The following is a 15,781-nucleotide window of genomic DNA, read 5'->3' as shown; positions in this document are numbered from 1 at the left end:
GCGCCACCAGGGAAGTCCCAAACAAAATGTTGATATCCAAGCCCTAACATATGGAATTCCTATTGAATTTTTTAAAACACAATTTTTGATACTCTCCTGGTCAATTGTGTAATATCCTTCAAATGTCCAAACCCTTATCGACTCAAGGCCATGCCCTACTATATATGAGAAAGGCACCAATAAAGCCTACTAACAAGAAAAGGGGGGGGGTTAAAATTACTCCACACCTTATATTTGTGCACTCATAGCTGTGCTCTTCAGAAACAAAATTTGTTCATTGCTAATGTGGGCACACGTGCAACCAACCATAATTTAACTTATCTCCTTCAGATTTTTTGTTTTCAGGCAGACTAAGTAAGAAACCTGCATTAGCATGCTGTATTCTACACTCACCACTAGAAATACTGAGGGTGCTATTTGTAATTGTATTCTTTTTAAGAGGTTTGTTCTCTGCAGCTGTTTTCTGCTTGCAGTGTATTTTGTGTAATCAGCACATCATCATAAATACATTGGCTGTTCCCCTGAGGGCAGCTGTCAGTGTTTAATTTACAGAACAACCTGGCCAATGTGAATTTTAACACTACAGCACTATGGCAAGGAGTTACCACACTCTGTGAAAAACAGGTTTCTATGAATTTTTATATCAAGAGCTGGTCCCAGGACAATTTAAGTTCTAGAAATAGATGGTTTAAAGAAGTACTTTATACCTTGTATGCAGTAGACTCCTTCCCACTCATAGCCTTAGAAGAAACCCTGAAGTAACTACCAAACCACAAGTGGGCACTACAAATTCTGGAGACAACAGGGTTGAAAATCTATGATTTACCAGCAGGAGGCACTGTAATAAATGTTACCCATCTCTTTTTAAAGCTACATGTAAAGCTATCAAAAACATCACTGCTCCCTTAGAAGGTATGTAAAGGCAGAAGGGAAAACCATTTAAGATCACTCTTTTTGCTGAGATGAGCTATATCTGATATGAAAATAAGCATACTGCTTCCTTAGACCGGCTACTAAGCCAGACCTCTAGCTCAATGAATGGGAAAAATACATGAAACTAATGGTTATTCACAGCAGTAGTCCCTCAAATTATCTACATAGTGCCTGGTACATAAGTTCTTAATAAATGTCTAATAAATAACTATAATCTCCTCGAGGACAGGGTCTGAATCTTAATTTATGCCCAGTACTTTGTACAGTACCTGGCACACAGAAGGTACTCTATACATGAATTAAACTGAGTTGTGGCTAGTTGTGAATGGCAATGTTATTTGTAAAGCCTTAAATCTACATGGTATCAAAATACATTTTCTAAATCAGTAAAATGCCCTTGAAAGCAGATATAAAGAGTGCATATCATATATTTTAGTCATTTTAAATTTTAAATTTATTTTATCTATTTTATTTTTGGCTGCATTGGGTATTCATTGCTGCACAAGGGCTTTCTCTAGTTGCAGTGAGCAGGAGCTACTCTTTGTTGCGGTACGCGGGCTTCTCATTGCAGTGTCTTCTCTTGTTGCGAAGCAAAGGCTCTAGGTGTGCAGGCTTCAGTAGTTGTGGCATTCGGGCTCAGTAGTTGTGGCTCGCAGGCTGTAGAGCGCAAGCTCAGTAGTTGTGGCGCACGGGCATAGTTGCTCCGCAGCTTGTGGGATCTTCCCGGACCAGGGCTTGAACCCGTGTCTCCTGCATTGGCAGGTGGATTCTTAACCACTGCAGCACCAGGGAAGCCCCTGTTTTAGTCCTATTAATCAATGCTATTTGTATAGCTCAGAAACCTAAGTAGCTCAATCCTACAATAAAAACCAAATTAGCCTATAAAATATTGCAACATTAAAACTTACTTTTTATTTTAATAATGAAGACCATATATAAGAGATTGAAACTTATACAAGAAAGGTATCCAGTAGCACTTTTCTACTGTTAAAGTGGTATTACAGGTCCACATACACACTCTATAAATCAAGTGATTATACATGTGTATTTTTCTGTTAAGGGTTATTTTATAAGTTAGAATGCCTAGAGTTATACTGAATCAAAATACAGTTCATGCTTGCTGAGTTGTCCTCAGTGTATTTGCTTTTAAAGTTGTACAGAATTATATTTTCATGATGTTTTACAAAAATCATTAAATTGTGATTAATGGGTTCTTTTTTTTTTAGAAAAGGAAGAATTACCTATTTCACTTCAGAGAATTGCAAACTTGACCAAATTTGTGATAAAGTTAAATTTTAAACAATTAACTAGAGCAGCAGAAATTTGTAAAACTTGCTCTGAGACTGCTATAATTAAAATATTTCCTATAATAATTTAAAAATTTTATATAAGCATAATTATGTATAGTAAAATTTGATAACACCCTTAAATTGACTGACTGACTTTCAGTATTTTGACAATCAGAAAGAAATTTTATTTAAGAACACAAGCCCTATATCATTACTTTCTGTTATGCTAAGAATTTTTAAAAGGTAATTCTGTTTTACATTTATGTCATATGAAAGGCAAAATGAAAAAGAACACGACCCATTGACTCAGTACATTTGGATTTGTTTTCACCAATTATACTGATATTAGAAGTTAGAAGTTTTTAATTCAGTTGAATATTTGAGACTTAATACTTTGTAAAAAACTTTATGCCTAATAAAACATATCTTAATTCTTAATAGGTAAATTAATCACATTCTTTCTTCTTAGATTTAGAACTACAAAAATACATCCTGAGACCTTTTGAACTAAACTGGATGGGGTTAGACTAAGGTCATGCTAGATCAGATGACTACATTCTGTCTTCCCTGAAGACCAGGCAGTACTTCCATGCGCTGCCATTAGATAGCAGCACAGTACACGCCATCATTCATATCTCCCCCAGTCTCTCCTGTTAAGGTTGGAATTATCTCAGTAACACACACACACACACACACACACACACACACACACACACACACACACACACACACACACACACACACACACACACACACACTCTAATTCAATTAGTGCAGTCAGCAACTCCAGAAAAGAGTAATTCAATTAGTGCATTGTGGAGCTCTACAATACCTCTAAGCAGATGTTCACCATCTTCAAGAACTGGAGCTAGGTTTAAAATACCTGTACCACTCAAATATGCCACTACATTATGTCATTTATCAAAGTACTTACATATGCTTTTCTGACTTCAAAGAAAAGGTGAAGAAAACACACTCAGGCTAAGTTCCTAGAGATTTTTCCATCATCTACACCAAAGAAATATACTCAATTTTAGGCTGCAGTAATTAAATTATATAACCCAAATTATGTTCAAAACAAGATGCGTCACTGTATTCTACACTTTTGCAGCACTGCCTCTAGTTATGCATGCCACATTGTAACAAGGACACTGCCAAGATGGAATGCATTCATAAGGAGGGACAATCAGAATGATTAACACTCTCCATCAAAATACAGGGTTATGAAAATGACAGGAATGATTATTAGCATTTTCCAAAGAAATACTAACAGAACCAGGAATATTCACTCTGGGCACAGCAAATATAAGCAACATGATAGTTATCCTCAAACATATAAATACATGAAAAAGAAAACAATTACTTTGTATTACCACAAATGGTAGGTGAGTAAGAAGTCTGACTCCTTGAGAGAAAATTTTCTAACAGAACCAACAGTGAAGAAGAAAGCAAGATGCCTCAAGAAGTTCAGCTTGCCAGTAATGGCAGTGATCTGGCAGAGATTAGATGGCCCCTTGCCAAAAACACTTCATAAAGGATTCCTATATATAACTAGATGGCCTTCTGACATCATTTCCAACACTGAAATTCTATGGTTCTATGAATATACTAATTTTTGCTTATAATGCAAGCCTGGACTTTAAGTAATAAAGCTAATCATTATTATGGAGGAGTGGCTGTATAAAAGCCCATGGGCTGTGAGGCATTTTCATAGTGATTGCTGCATGATAATACACCAAGGAAGAAGAAAATTTGTACAGTTTCTCTGTTTTAAGATTTAGGAGGTCCCATAAATGTAGATATTTCTAGTCTTATTTCTTAGATAAGCACTTGCACTCCTCTTGTTCTTCCAAGATTGAAAAGAATGGTTTGTTTTTACTTATCCTCAGGATATCAGCCAATGAGAAATCAATTTCTAAAAGAATGGTTTTTGAAAACTCCCCCATTGAGTCAAGACACTGGGTTCTCACACCTTAAATGCAAATCTACATCAATATTTATGCTTTAAAAATATAGAGCAATACTTAAAACAACAGTAAGTAATTCTCAATATCCCTCCCTTTTGCCTTGCTTTCTCTGTGCTGTACTTGGTAAGTGAGGACATAATTCTGGGTACAAGGGAGCAGGACACTATTTTACAAATACCATCTCCTCTTTCTAGCATGCCCTCAAAGCAGGGAATTAAGAAATGTCAGGAATGATTACCACCATTTTTCCAGTGCATTTCACTATGTATTCATGATAGAGAATAGCTCCTGCCTTTCACATTTGCAGAGGGAGAAGACTAAGCTAAACAGCTGTGCTTTAAAAGCATCAATAAGTGTTAATTCAAGTACTTTCAACACAAACTCCTTTTTCATACTCCAGAAGAATTCCAAAAGGTCATTCTCACTCAAAACTTTACTTGTAAGGTCTAGGCCCCCAAAATGAATTAAGATAAAAGCACATATCTGACAATAGAGCTGTTTTCTTAGAAAGAAAGAAAATTTTTTTCTATAAAATATGTTGTTTTAAGATATTCTGCAACTTAAATAGCAATAGAAAACTCATTCTATTACTAGAATATATTTTCCAAGAAATCTATGATTTGGCTTTCTCAACAAAAATTTTCTATTCATGTGCCATTAAGCTGTACTAATACAAACACAATGGTTCTTACATATTATCTATTCATCAACCTTCTTACTAAAAATATGAATTCGGCACTTTTTTTTTAAAAAAAGATATTTTTTTCTTGCCAAACGTTTAAGGCTTTCAATAATGAACCACTTGCCAAAACTGTGAATAATCAGAGGAATAAATAACATAGCTGGGTTAATTTTTATTTGACTGGCAATACTGCCATATAGAAGGCTATCAGTTTAACAAACTATGTCACTCCATTTCCTATATTTACCCACTACCACCTTCCCAACTTCCTGCCTCCACAAAAACAGAACCAGGACCTAAGCTGATTCCTCCTTAGAATAGAATGTATTCCGTAAACCCCAATATTAGTTTACTAACCCAGCTTTAATCTCCTTTTGCCCACACCTCACAGCCTGCATTTATGTTCCAGTATTACGTTTATTTGTTGGCTCCATCAGCACCACTTCTCTTTAACATTGTCCCTTTTCATGCATTTAAGGCAACTACTTCCAACCCTATCAATGAAAGCAGACAAATGGGGGATAAAGGAATGAACTGCAAACACCTCAAACAAGAAAGGTTGCTTAAAAAACCAAGTGTCACATTCTGACAGTTCAATATTTCATAGCCAATACAAGGAATGTGCAACAACACTGCAACTTTAAATCTTTTCCTCCTATGTCAGTCTCTCTTTCTCTCATTGTAATGCCAAAGGGAACAGCAATCAGAGTGGAGATGTTCAACGTGATAGAGGTCAGGACACCATCGGATCAACGTACCAGAAACACGACCTTGTTTATTTTTTTTCCACAGTATTATTGTTTACAGGGTGCTTTGCTCATGTACCTTGTGGTTCTTAGCTAAAAGATGAAATTACAGCCCAGGATGAAGCGCTCAGGCACACATCCAATTTGTGTTTCCATCTCTGAAAACAAAAAGCTTCTAAGGCCCTCAGGCTGCCATTCAAACTTGGAGGCTGACATTTTTAACAGCATGAACCAGAGACTGGCAGAGAGAATGATCTAATGCATTTCTGACTTGTCAATCAAAGATCTCACCTCTGCTGTCTTGTAAACAGTTGGGGGCCATCTAACTACATTCATAAACCTACGGAGAGCTTACTGCCAGCTAGGGTGCTGGAGCCACATGCTCTGGCTTCTATTCACCAAAATCATGATTCAGTTTTATAATCTCACTGTAAATAGTCTGTAGGCACATTTCCAAGACTACTGGAATAGAACCAGAGTAGGGAATACAAAAGAGATTTTGGTCAAATATTGTGTTATCTTCAAGCTGTTGGAATCCTGTACCCATTTTATCCTCATTTTACCAATTCTCCCCAAAGGACTGCACTATGCTACAACTGAAATGCTTAAAAAAAATTAATGACCTGACAATGTAAAAATCTAGGGGAAATATACTAATATTATACTAGAAATTTCCCTTATGTTTTATTACCAGTAAAGAAACAGGCACTCCCCAAAACACAGCTCATGCAAAGGGCAGACACTGGAATGAACAATAGCAACTATATTTTAGTAAAACTAATCATGTGCTTTCTTTCAAATATAAAACTTCTCATGTTCATATACAAAAGCTGTGCATAAACTAGTTTTAAATACTGCAATATATATTTGTGTGTGTGAAACACAAAAAGATAAAACGAGTACTTATCCCTGTATACCTTCTCTTCTGTTTATGATCTTTAACACAAAAAAATTAGATCAAATCAGGTTAAGATGTGAACTTTTTGCTAAAGGATCATATATAAAAATGAATTTACTCTTTTTATGTCAATTTTACTGGGTACAGAATTCCAATTTAATTCATACCAAGCCATAGATACTAGGTTTGCGACAAAGGTCTCGAGAATTTGAATGGTACACCTGAGAACTTTAAAATGCAGGTGACAGACAACCCAGCAGGGAAAAGTACACTGCAAAATCCCGTTTCATGATGATGTACTACATCTTAGGCCCAAATAACTATTTCAAAATATAGACTTGGTTTTCAGAGGACTGGGCCAGAGAATATAGAAAAGCTCACAGCTATTCAACATCACTCTTAGGAAAAACAGAACTCATGGGTATCACCCCACAATGGTAAAGTACTGCAATTCTCAGAGGCCTAAGCAGCTAAACAGTCAAGAGATTGGTCTTTTTTTTTTCCCCCAATGAGGCCTACATAAATAACCTGGATTTCTCTCATCATGAAAAATGACAGTTTCCTAAATGCTGCCTGTCTACCAAGATTCCATATCCTGACAGTCCACATAAAATACCAAGTCTAAAAACTAACACAAGGAAGGACAGCAAGACAATAAAACACTACCACATAAAACAGCACAATAGTGAAAGAAGGTACAAATGGCTGTGGCAGGCAGTCACAAAACAACCAACAATGATTCCTGAATAGCACATAAGGAACTCCTGTGGTACTTTGGCCTCTACTCAGCACACAGATGGCAATAACAAGAAGGTAATCTTGGAATATAAAGAAAGTAATATGTACCTCTCCAGAGGATACAGGTGAGCCTTAACTGCCCACAGGAAGAATTTCTCTGGTAAGGACAGTACATCCACAGAGGATCCCATCACCCTTAAAGTTTTCATCAATTTGATTTTTCCGGTCTGTGCTTCTTATATTGGGGCAACTCCAGGCGCCCTGGGGTACCTATACTCTCTCTTCTGCCATTAGGGGTCATGTTAAGTTAGGGCAGTTAGGTAAAATCTGACATTATTCAACATAAAAGCAATAAGCCCTCTTTGTGGAGTGAAAAGTTTAATTTTTCAGATCCATCAGGAAATATAACAAAAAAATTTTTTTAAGGAAATCTGATCATCTCACAATAAGATGATCTTGTTTAATCTAGATATTAGGTAATGTTGCAAATTAGCCTGTAAATGAACATTACCTGCATCACAAACACGTCAAAATACTTAGCAATGGAGGAATCTATTATTACCAAACTTAAAACAGAGTATTTAGAACAACCAAGTAGGCATCCTGAAAGACAAATCAGTCCTAATGGTGTCATTCTTCCAAGACAATTTCTAGCATAAAGTAAAATACACCAAATTCAGGTCATCTCTAACTTTTCTTAGTTAAATATACATAAAAGTTGAAAGGGTAGAAGCTGAACAATAAGTTTCAATTTTAGCTAAAATGTTTTAAAATCCATAATTATACTTTCTTTTTAATAAATGATCTTCAATAATATATTTCCAACATTTTGCACATATACTTTAATTTTGTTCTCAATCAAGGCTAAAGGGTCACTTTCAGTGTCCCTAATGATCTCCATCCTTTCTGTAGACTGTAGTTTATCACTATGATCATTTTAATTCTCCCGGTGTCTATTCTTGTATAGAATAAGGGTAAAATGCAATAAAAGTCAAATAATTGTACAAACACACTGCTGTGAAGATAAAGACGTTGACATCATTGAAACTGAACTGTTAGCTGGCTGGCAGGGCCACTATTTAATAGCTTGAAATGTGCATTTGTTCATCAACAAGAGTCCAAATTCAACATACAAAATCCAATTCAGAAGGGATCATCGTAGTGTGAGTTGTATGAAAGCCAAAGGTATAAATCTGCCCATAAATCAGACTCAGCATGTTTTCCTTTTTTCCATGTAAATGTGTAGTCTTTGGAATGATTGTTTAATTATCATGACTTCTTTCTGAATAAAGAATACTTGTGTGTATGTATGTGCAGGTACCCCCAGCAATTCAATGCTTTCTCTCTTCCCACCCTATATATGTTATTTAATAATTTTCTTCAAATTATCTAAGTCCATTCATTCATTCAGCAAAAATTCATAAAGCACATACTCTGTATCAAGCACTTATACTGTGCTTGACATTGGAAATATAAACAAAATATAGTCCTACTCTCAAGGAACTGAGCAATCACAATAAGCATATCCGTGCTTATGACAGAGGTATCTATTGCATGCTGTTGGTACAGATGCTCTGACTACGTTAAGGCGGGTGAGTGAAAAGATCAGTGAGGGCCTTTATCCTAGAGGTGAAACAACTTGAGCGAACTGTGGAATTTAATTAGCCAGGTAGATAAAAGTGGGAGGCAGGGGGTAAGGGAAGATAAGTGTTTTCAGTAGCGTTCTCCAGGTAGGGAAAACAGGATATGCAAAGACACAGAGCATGGGAGAACACAGCACCTTTGGAGAACTATGAATTTGAAATGGCTAAAACTTACATGGGATAGAGTGACCAAAATCAATGTAACCAGGTGACAAACATAGAATTTAATTAAGTACAGAATAAAGTTGAAAATCAGAAAGTATTACTATCAATAAAATAGTAATATCTGGGAGGACATTAAAATATTTCCTTTTTTCTACTTCTCTGTATTTTCTATAATTATTAAATTTTTATTTTGCTTTATAATTTTATAATAAAATGGTAATAATAAATATATTTTAAAACAAAATTATATTTGCCTGGGCATGCCTGTGTGTGTACATGCATGCATAAATGGATAAGTCATTCTAGACTGAAGGAAACTAGCATATTGATTGATGATTATCTTAAAGTAGAAGGAGTATGAGTGATACTTTCTTGTTTACATATTTACCAAATAGTTTGCATATTCTACTATAAACAATAAGTTAGTTTTATAAACAGATGAAAATGTAGGGTTTCCCCACACACAAAACAAAAACATTTTTGACTTCTCACTATATGCAAACTCCTAATGTAAGGAGTATAGCTAGGATAAACATAGGTCAAATGTCAACATATGCACAAAAAAGAACTGGATTTCTTTTTTAATTTTATTGTACTCGATTTACAATGTTGTGTTAATTTCTTCTGTACAGCAAAATGACTCAGTTATGCATATATATATATTTTTTCATATTCTTTTCCATTATCATTTGTCACAAGATATTGACTATAGTTCCCTGTGCTATACAGTAGGACCTTGTAGTTTATCCATCCCATATACATAGTTTGCCTCTGCAAACTCCCATTCCTTCCCTCCCGTACCCTTGGCAACCACAAGTCTGTTCTCTATATCTGTGAATCTGTTTTTGTTTCGTAGATATGTTGATTGGTATCATATTTTAGATTCCACATGTAAGTGATATCTTATGGTATTTGTCTTCCTCTTTCTGACTTACTTCCTTTAGTATGATAATCTCTAGGTCCATCCATGTTGCTGCAAATGGTATTATCTCTTTTTTTTTGATGGCTAATATTCCATTGTATATATATATACCACATCTTCTTAATCCATTCATCTCTCAATGGACATTTAGTTTGCTTCCATGTCTTGGCTATCGTAAATAGTGCTCCTATGAACACAGGGGTGCATGTATCTTTCCAAATTATAGCTTTGTCTGGGTATATGCCCAGGAATGGGATTGCTGGATCATATGGCAACTCCATTTTTAGTTTTTGGAGGAACCTACATACTGTTTTCCATAGTGGCTGCACCAATACACTCCCACCAACAGTGTAAGAGCATTCCCTTTTCTCCACACCCTCTTTAGCATTTGTTATTTGTAGACTTTTTAATGATGGCCATTCTGACTGGCGTGAGGTGGTACCTCATTGTAGTTTTGATTTGCATTTCTCTAATAGCGCTGTTGAGCATCTTTTCAGGTGCCTATTGGCCATCTGTATGTCTTCTTTGAAGAAATGTCTATTTAGGTCTTCTGCCCTTTTTCAGTTGGGTTGTTTGTTTTTTGTTGTTGAGTTATATGAGATGTTTGTATATTTTGGAAATTAAGCCCTTGTCAGTTGCATCATTTGCAAATATTTTCTCCCATTCCACAGGTTGTCTTTTCATTTTGTTTACGGTTTCCTTCGCTGTGCAAAAATTTGTAAGTTTGATTAGGTCCCATTTGTTTATTTTTGTTTTTATTTCTATTGCATTGGAAGACTGACCTAAGAAAACATTGGTAGATAAGATTTATGTCAAAGAATGTTTTGCCTATGATCACTTCTAGGAGTCGTATGGTGTCATATCTTACATTTAAGACGTTTATTTATTTATTTACTTATTTATTTTTTATTTTTTGGCTGCACCAGGTCTTAGTTGCAGCATACGGGATCTTTCAGTGCTGCACGTGGGATTCTCTCTAGTTGTGGCGTGTGGGCTCCAGAGTGCGTGGCCTTAGTAATTGTGGTGCGCGGACTCTCTAGTTGTGGTGTATGGGCTCCAGAGCGTGCGGGCTCAGTAGTTACAGCACGTGGGGTCCAGAACATGTGGGCTCTGTAGTTGCGGCACACGGGTTCTCTAGTTGTGGTGTGCAGGCTTAGTTGCCCCGAGGCATGTGGGATCTTAATTCCCTGACCAGGGATCTTAATTCCCTGACCAGGGATCGAACCCGTGTCCCCTGCTTTGGAAAGCAGATTCTTAACCACTGGGCCACCTGGGAAGTCCCATGTTTAAGTCTTTAAGCCATTTTGAGTTTATTTTTGTGCAAGTTGTGAGAGTATATTCTAACTTCTTTGATTTACATGCAGCACCACTTGCTGAAGAGACTTTCTTTTTCCCATTTTATATTCTTGACTCCTTTGTTGAAGATTAATTGACCACAGATGTATCGGTTTTTTTCTGGGCTCTCTATTCTGTTCCATTAATCCATATGCCTGTTTTTATGCCAATACCACACTGTTTTGATTACTGTAGCTTTGTAGTATTGTCTGAAGTCTGGGAGGGTTATGCCTCCTTCTTTGTTCTTTTTCCTCAGGATTGCTTTGGCAGTTCTGGGTCTTTTATAGTTCCATATAAATTTTAGGATTAGTTGTTCTAGTTCTGTGAAAAATATCATGGGTAATTTGATAGGGATCACATTAAATCTGTAGATTGCTTTGGGCAGTGTTGCCATTTTAAAAATATTAATTCTTCTAATCCAAGAGTATGAGATAACTTTCCATTTCTTTGAATCATCTTTAATATCTTTTATCAATGTTTCGTAGTTCTCAGCATATAAGTTTTTCACCTCCTTGGTGAGGTTTATTCCTAAGGTTTTTTTGTTTTGTTTTCTGATGTAATTTCAAAAGGGACTGTTTGCTTACATTTCTGATATTTTTAGTGTAAAGAAATGCAACCAATTTCTGTGTGCTAATCTTGTATCCTGCTACCTTGCTGAATTTGTTTATCAGTTGTAGTAGTTTTTTTGTGGAGTCTTTAGGGTTTTCTATATATAGTATCATGTCATCTGCATATAATGACAATTTTACCTCTTCTTTACCTATTTGAATACGTTTTTTTTTTTTTTCTTGTCTGATGGCTGTGGCTAAGACTTCCAATACTGTGTTGAAGAGAAGTGGTGAGAATGGGCACCCTTGTCTTGTTCCAGATTTTAGCAGGAAGGCTTTCAGCTTTTCACCATTGAGTATTATATTGGCTGTGGGTTTGTCATAAATAGCTTTTATTATGTTGAGATATGTTCCCTCTACACCCATTTTCGTAAGGGTTTTTATCATGAATGGATGTTGCATTTTATCAAATGCTTTTTCTGTGTCTATTGAGATGATCATGTGGTCTTTGTCCTTTCTTCTTTTTTTTTTTTTAATATTTATTTATTTGGCTGTGCCAGGTCTTAGTTGCAGCATGTGGGACCTAGCTCCCTGACCAGGGATCAGACCCGGGCCGCCTGCATTGGGAGCACGGAGTCTTAACCACTGGACCACCAGGGAAGTCCCTGTCCTTTCGTCTGTTGATGTGGTGTATGACACTGATTGATTAGTATGACACTGTTGAACCATCCTTGTGACCCTGGGATGAATACAACTTGGTCATGGCTTTATGTGTTGCTGGTTTCGGTTTGCTAATATTTTGCTGAGAATTTTTGTGTCTACATTCATCAAAGATACTGGCCTGTAATTTTCTTTTTTGGTAGTGTCTTCATCTGGTTTTGGTATACGGGTGATGGTGGCTTCACAGAATGTCTTTGGGAGCGTTCAAAAGGAGCTGAAGTTTTTATTAAATAGAAATTATGCAGTACTGAGATGATTTATATACAGTGGGAGGGCGGTCAATTAGGACTTTGGTAAGTAAGCATTTTTGTCATGGGGTAATTTTCCTTACAGTGTTGTTTTGTAATAAGTTTTACATGTTCATTTACATTCAGTGATATAATCCATATTCCCCTAAAACCTCAAAAGTAAAATAAGGCTTCCATACATGTATATATACGTATATTCTGAATAATGCTTAATTTTCCTAGTATTGCTCCACATTAACATTTCATGTAGTAGATGGTAAGATTTAGTAGACTTCTAAGTATTTTTCTTTCTTAATTTTATTGAAGTATAGTTGATTTACAATGTTGTGTTAATTTCTGCTGTACAGCAAAGTGACTCAGTTATACATATACATATGCTTTTTCGTATTCTTTTCCATTATTGTTTATCACATACTGAATATAGTTCCCCGAAATCTAAGTATTCTTAAACAGTAAAATATATTACATAATCTCTCCTGAAGTCAATCCTCAACAATTTCAACCTTTGACAAGGGACCCTAGCTAATATTAAAATACTATATGATTCAAGCTCAAAAATTCCTTAAAATTACTAGCTACACTTGACACCTAAAATATTCTAAGGCCATATAAATCCACCTATATTCTTTTTTTTTTTAAGGCACTGACTAGTACATTTTTAAAAAATATTTATTTATTTATTTGGTTGTGCTGGGTCTTAGTTGCAGCTCACAGGCTCCTTAGTTGCAGCACATGTGCTCCTTAGTTGCGGCCAGCAGGCTCCTTAGTTGCGCCTCACAGGCTCCTTAGTCGCGGCTCGTGGGCTCCTTAGTTGCAGCTCACAGGCTCCTAAGTTGTGGCTTGCTGGCTCCTTAGCTGTGGTATGCAAACTCTTAGTTGTGGCATGCTTCTGGGATCTAGTTCCCTGACCAGGGATCGAACCCGGGCCCCCTGCGTTGGGAGCGCAGAGTCTTAACCACTGCACCACCAGGGAAGTCCCAACCTATATTCTTATTGTTAGAATTTCTCTTCTTCTTTAATGTCTAAAGAAAATAAAGGATCTGAATTACTCAGCTATTTTTAAGCACTTTCTATTGCTCAGTCTCATTTAATAGTACAGATTACGACTGCCATTTGCTGAGGATAAACAAATGATTACACAAAATACACCCACTGTTAATCAACAGAAATCCTCTTAATCACCTATTGACTTTCCAGGACAAAACAATGGAATGATGGAAATGAAAATACGTTCAAACTAAACAGGTCCTCAAAGAATCTATTTAAATAATATTTATAGCATCTTCTTTACCACTAGTTTTTTTTTTAATATTTATTTATTTATTTGGCTGCACTGGGTCTTAGTTGCAGCACACAGGATCTTCAGTTGCAGCATGCAGGATCTTTTAGTTGCGGCATGTGAATTCTTAGTTGCAGCATGTGGGATCTAGCTCCCTGACCAGGGATCGAACCCATGTCCCTTCCACTGGGAGCGTGGTGGCTTAACCACTGGACCATCAGGGAAGTTTAAAATGTGTGGTTTGTAATGTCAATAATCAAACCATCCCAATGTTGCCATTTCCATGTGAGTTACTGAGGATAATACAACATATTCAGCAACAACTCTATGGCTCTTCCTTTTCTATTGTCACAGAATTTTTACTTCGAAGGTGCTTCAAATTCACTAAACATTTGCGATAATTTCAAAGAAAAAATACTATGAAACTATTACTAAGTCACTTCCTTAAACATGTTCAGCAATATTAGTAGAAATGAGTATTCCTACTGGGACAACCACTTTGAAGAATTACTTGAACTATATCTTTTAAAGTTAAAAATACACTTTCTCTATGACCCAGCAATTCCACTCTTAGGCATTAAGCCAAGAGAAATAAAAATCCATGTCCACAAAAAGACATACAAACTGTATACTGTAGCTTTATTCATAGTAGACAAAAACAGGAACAATCCAAATGTCTACCAATAGATGAATGGAAAAACAAATTGTAGTATATTAATGCAATGGAATTTATTTAGCAATAAAAAAGAATAAGTTACAGACAAACATAACAAAATGGATAAATCTCAAAAACATTATGCTAATCAAGAGGACACAGGGAATTCCCTGGCAGTCCAGTGGTTAGGACTCTGTGCTTCCACTGCAGGGGGCAGGGGTATGATCCCTGGTCAGGGAACTAAGATCCTGCATGCCACGTGGCACGGCCAGAAAAAAAAAAAAAAACAGACACGAAAGAATGTATACTCTGTGACTGCATTTATATAAGGTTCAGGTACAGGCAAATCTAATCTTCAGAGACAAATCAGAACAGTAATTGCATATGGGATATGGGTACTAACTGGAAGGGGATACAAAGGAACTTTCTCAGATTATGGAAATGCTCTATATCTTGAGAGTGAGACTACACAAATGTATACATTTGTCAAATTCATCTACGGGTACACAAGGTGTGTATATTTTACTGTATGTAATTTTTACATAAACAAAAATCTAAATAAGGCAAAACTCAAGCAAGAAAGATACAAATGTACTAAGATTGTTTTAATTCTAGTAGTGGAAACAGGGAAGACTAGACTTAAGTCTACATCTGCCAATTAGTCAATCAGCAATATTGAGCACCTGTGCACAATGAACCTGACATAGAACAAACTGTTGAATTAATAGAATAAAACCAGCATATAAGCCCATTTCTTCCATTTTTGCTACAGAGAACTTAATGATTTCTCCGAAGTTAAGAAAAGAAAAATAAACATTCATACTTATAGCAATGTTGGGGAAAGCAAAATTTTCTCAATACCTGAACCAAATGTAGGCTTTGCTATGATACAGAACTGGGCTGTAAGGTATGAAAAAAAAAAAAAGATTTAATTCAACAGTGTACTGTTTTATACCAAGGTGAAACATTATTTGCTGAAAGCTTCCAAACCTAGTCCTCTGTGCAGTTTTCTG

The 15,781-nt window shown here is 36.1% G+C and overlaps 1 protein-coding gene across 14 annotated transcripts in view; it reads right to left on the bottom strand.

The window, feature by feature from the left end:
• Window positions 1-15,781, bottom strand: part of BTRC (beta-transducin repeat containing E3 ubiquitin protein ligase) — a 184,464-nt gene that overhangs the window by 104,491 nt on the left and 64,192 nt on the right. Inside the window, exon 1 of one of the 14 annotated variants that reach the window (XM_033425820.2) lies at window positions 3,157-3,210. The exons of 12 other annotated variants lie outside the window; for them this stretch is intronic. The gene's annotated coding sequence lies outside the window, so the exon portion shown is untranslated. Of the gene's footprint in view, window positions 1-3,156; window positions 3,211-15,781 lie in introns of those variants that run through there. One more of the 14 variants, XM_033425824.2, reaches the window with a different exon arrangement.

Source organism: Orcinus orca, chromosome 14 (assembly GCF_937001465.1).
Source record: "Orcinus orca chromosome 14, mOrcOrc1.1, whole genome shotgun sequence".
Taxonomy (NCBI): domain Eukaryota; kingdom Metazoa; phylum Chordata; class Mammalia; order Artiodactyla; family Delphinidae; genus Orcinus; species Orcinus orca.
Note: the sequence above shows the minus strand (reverse complement) of the source record. Positions and strands in the feature narration are given on the sequence as shown.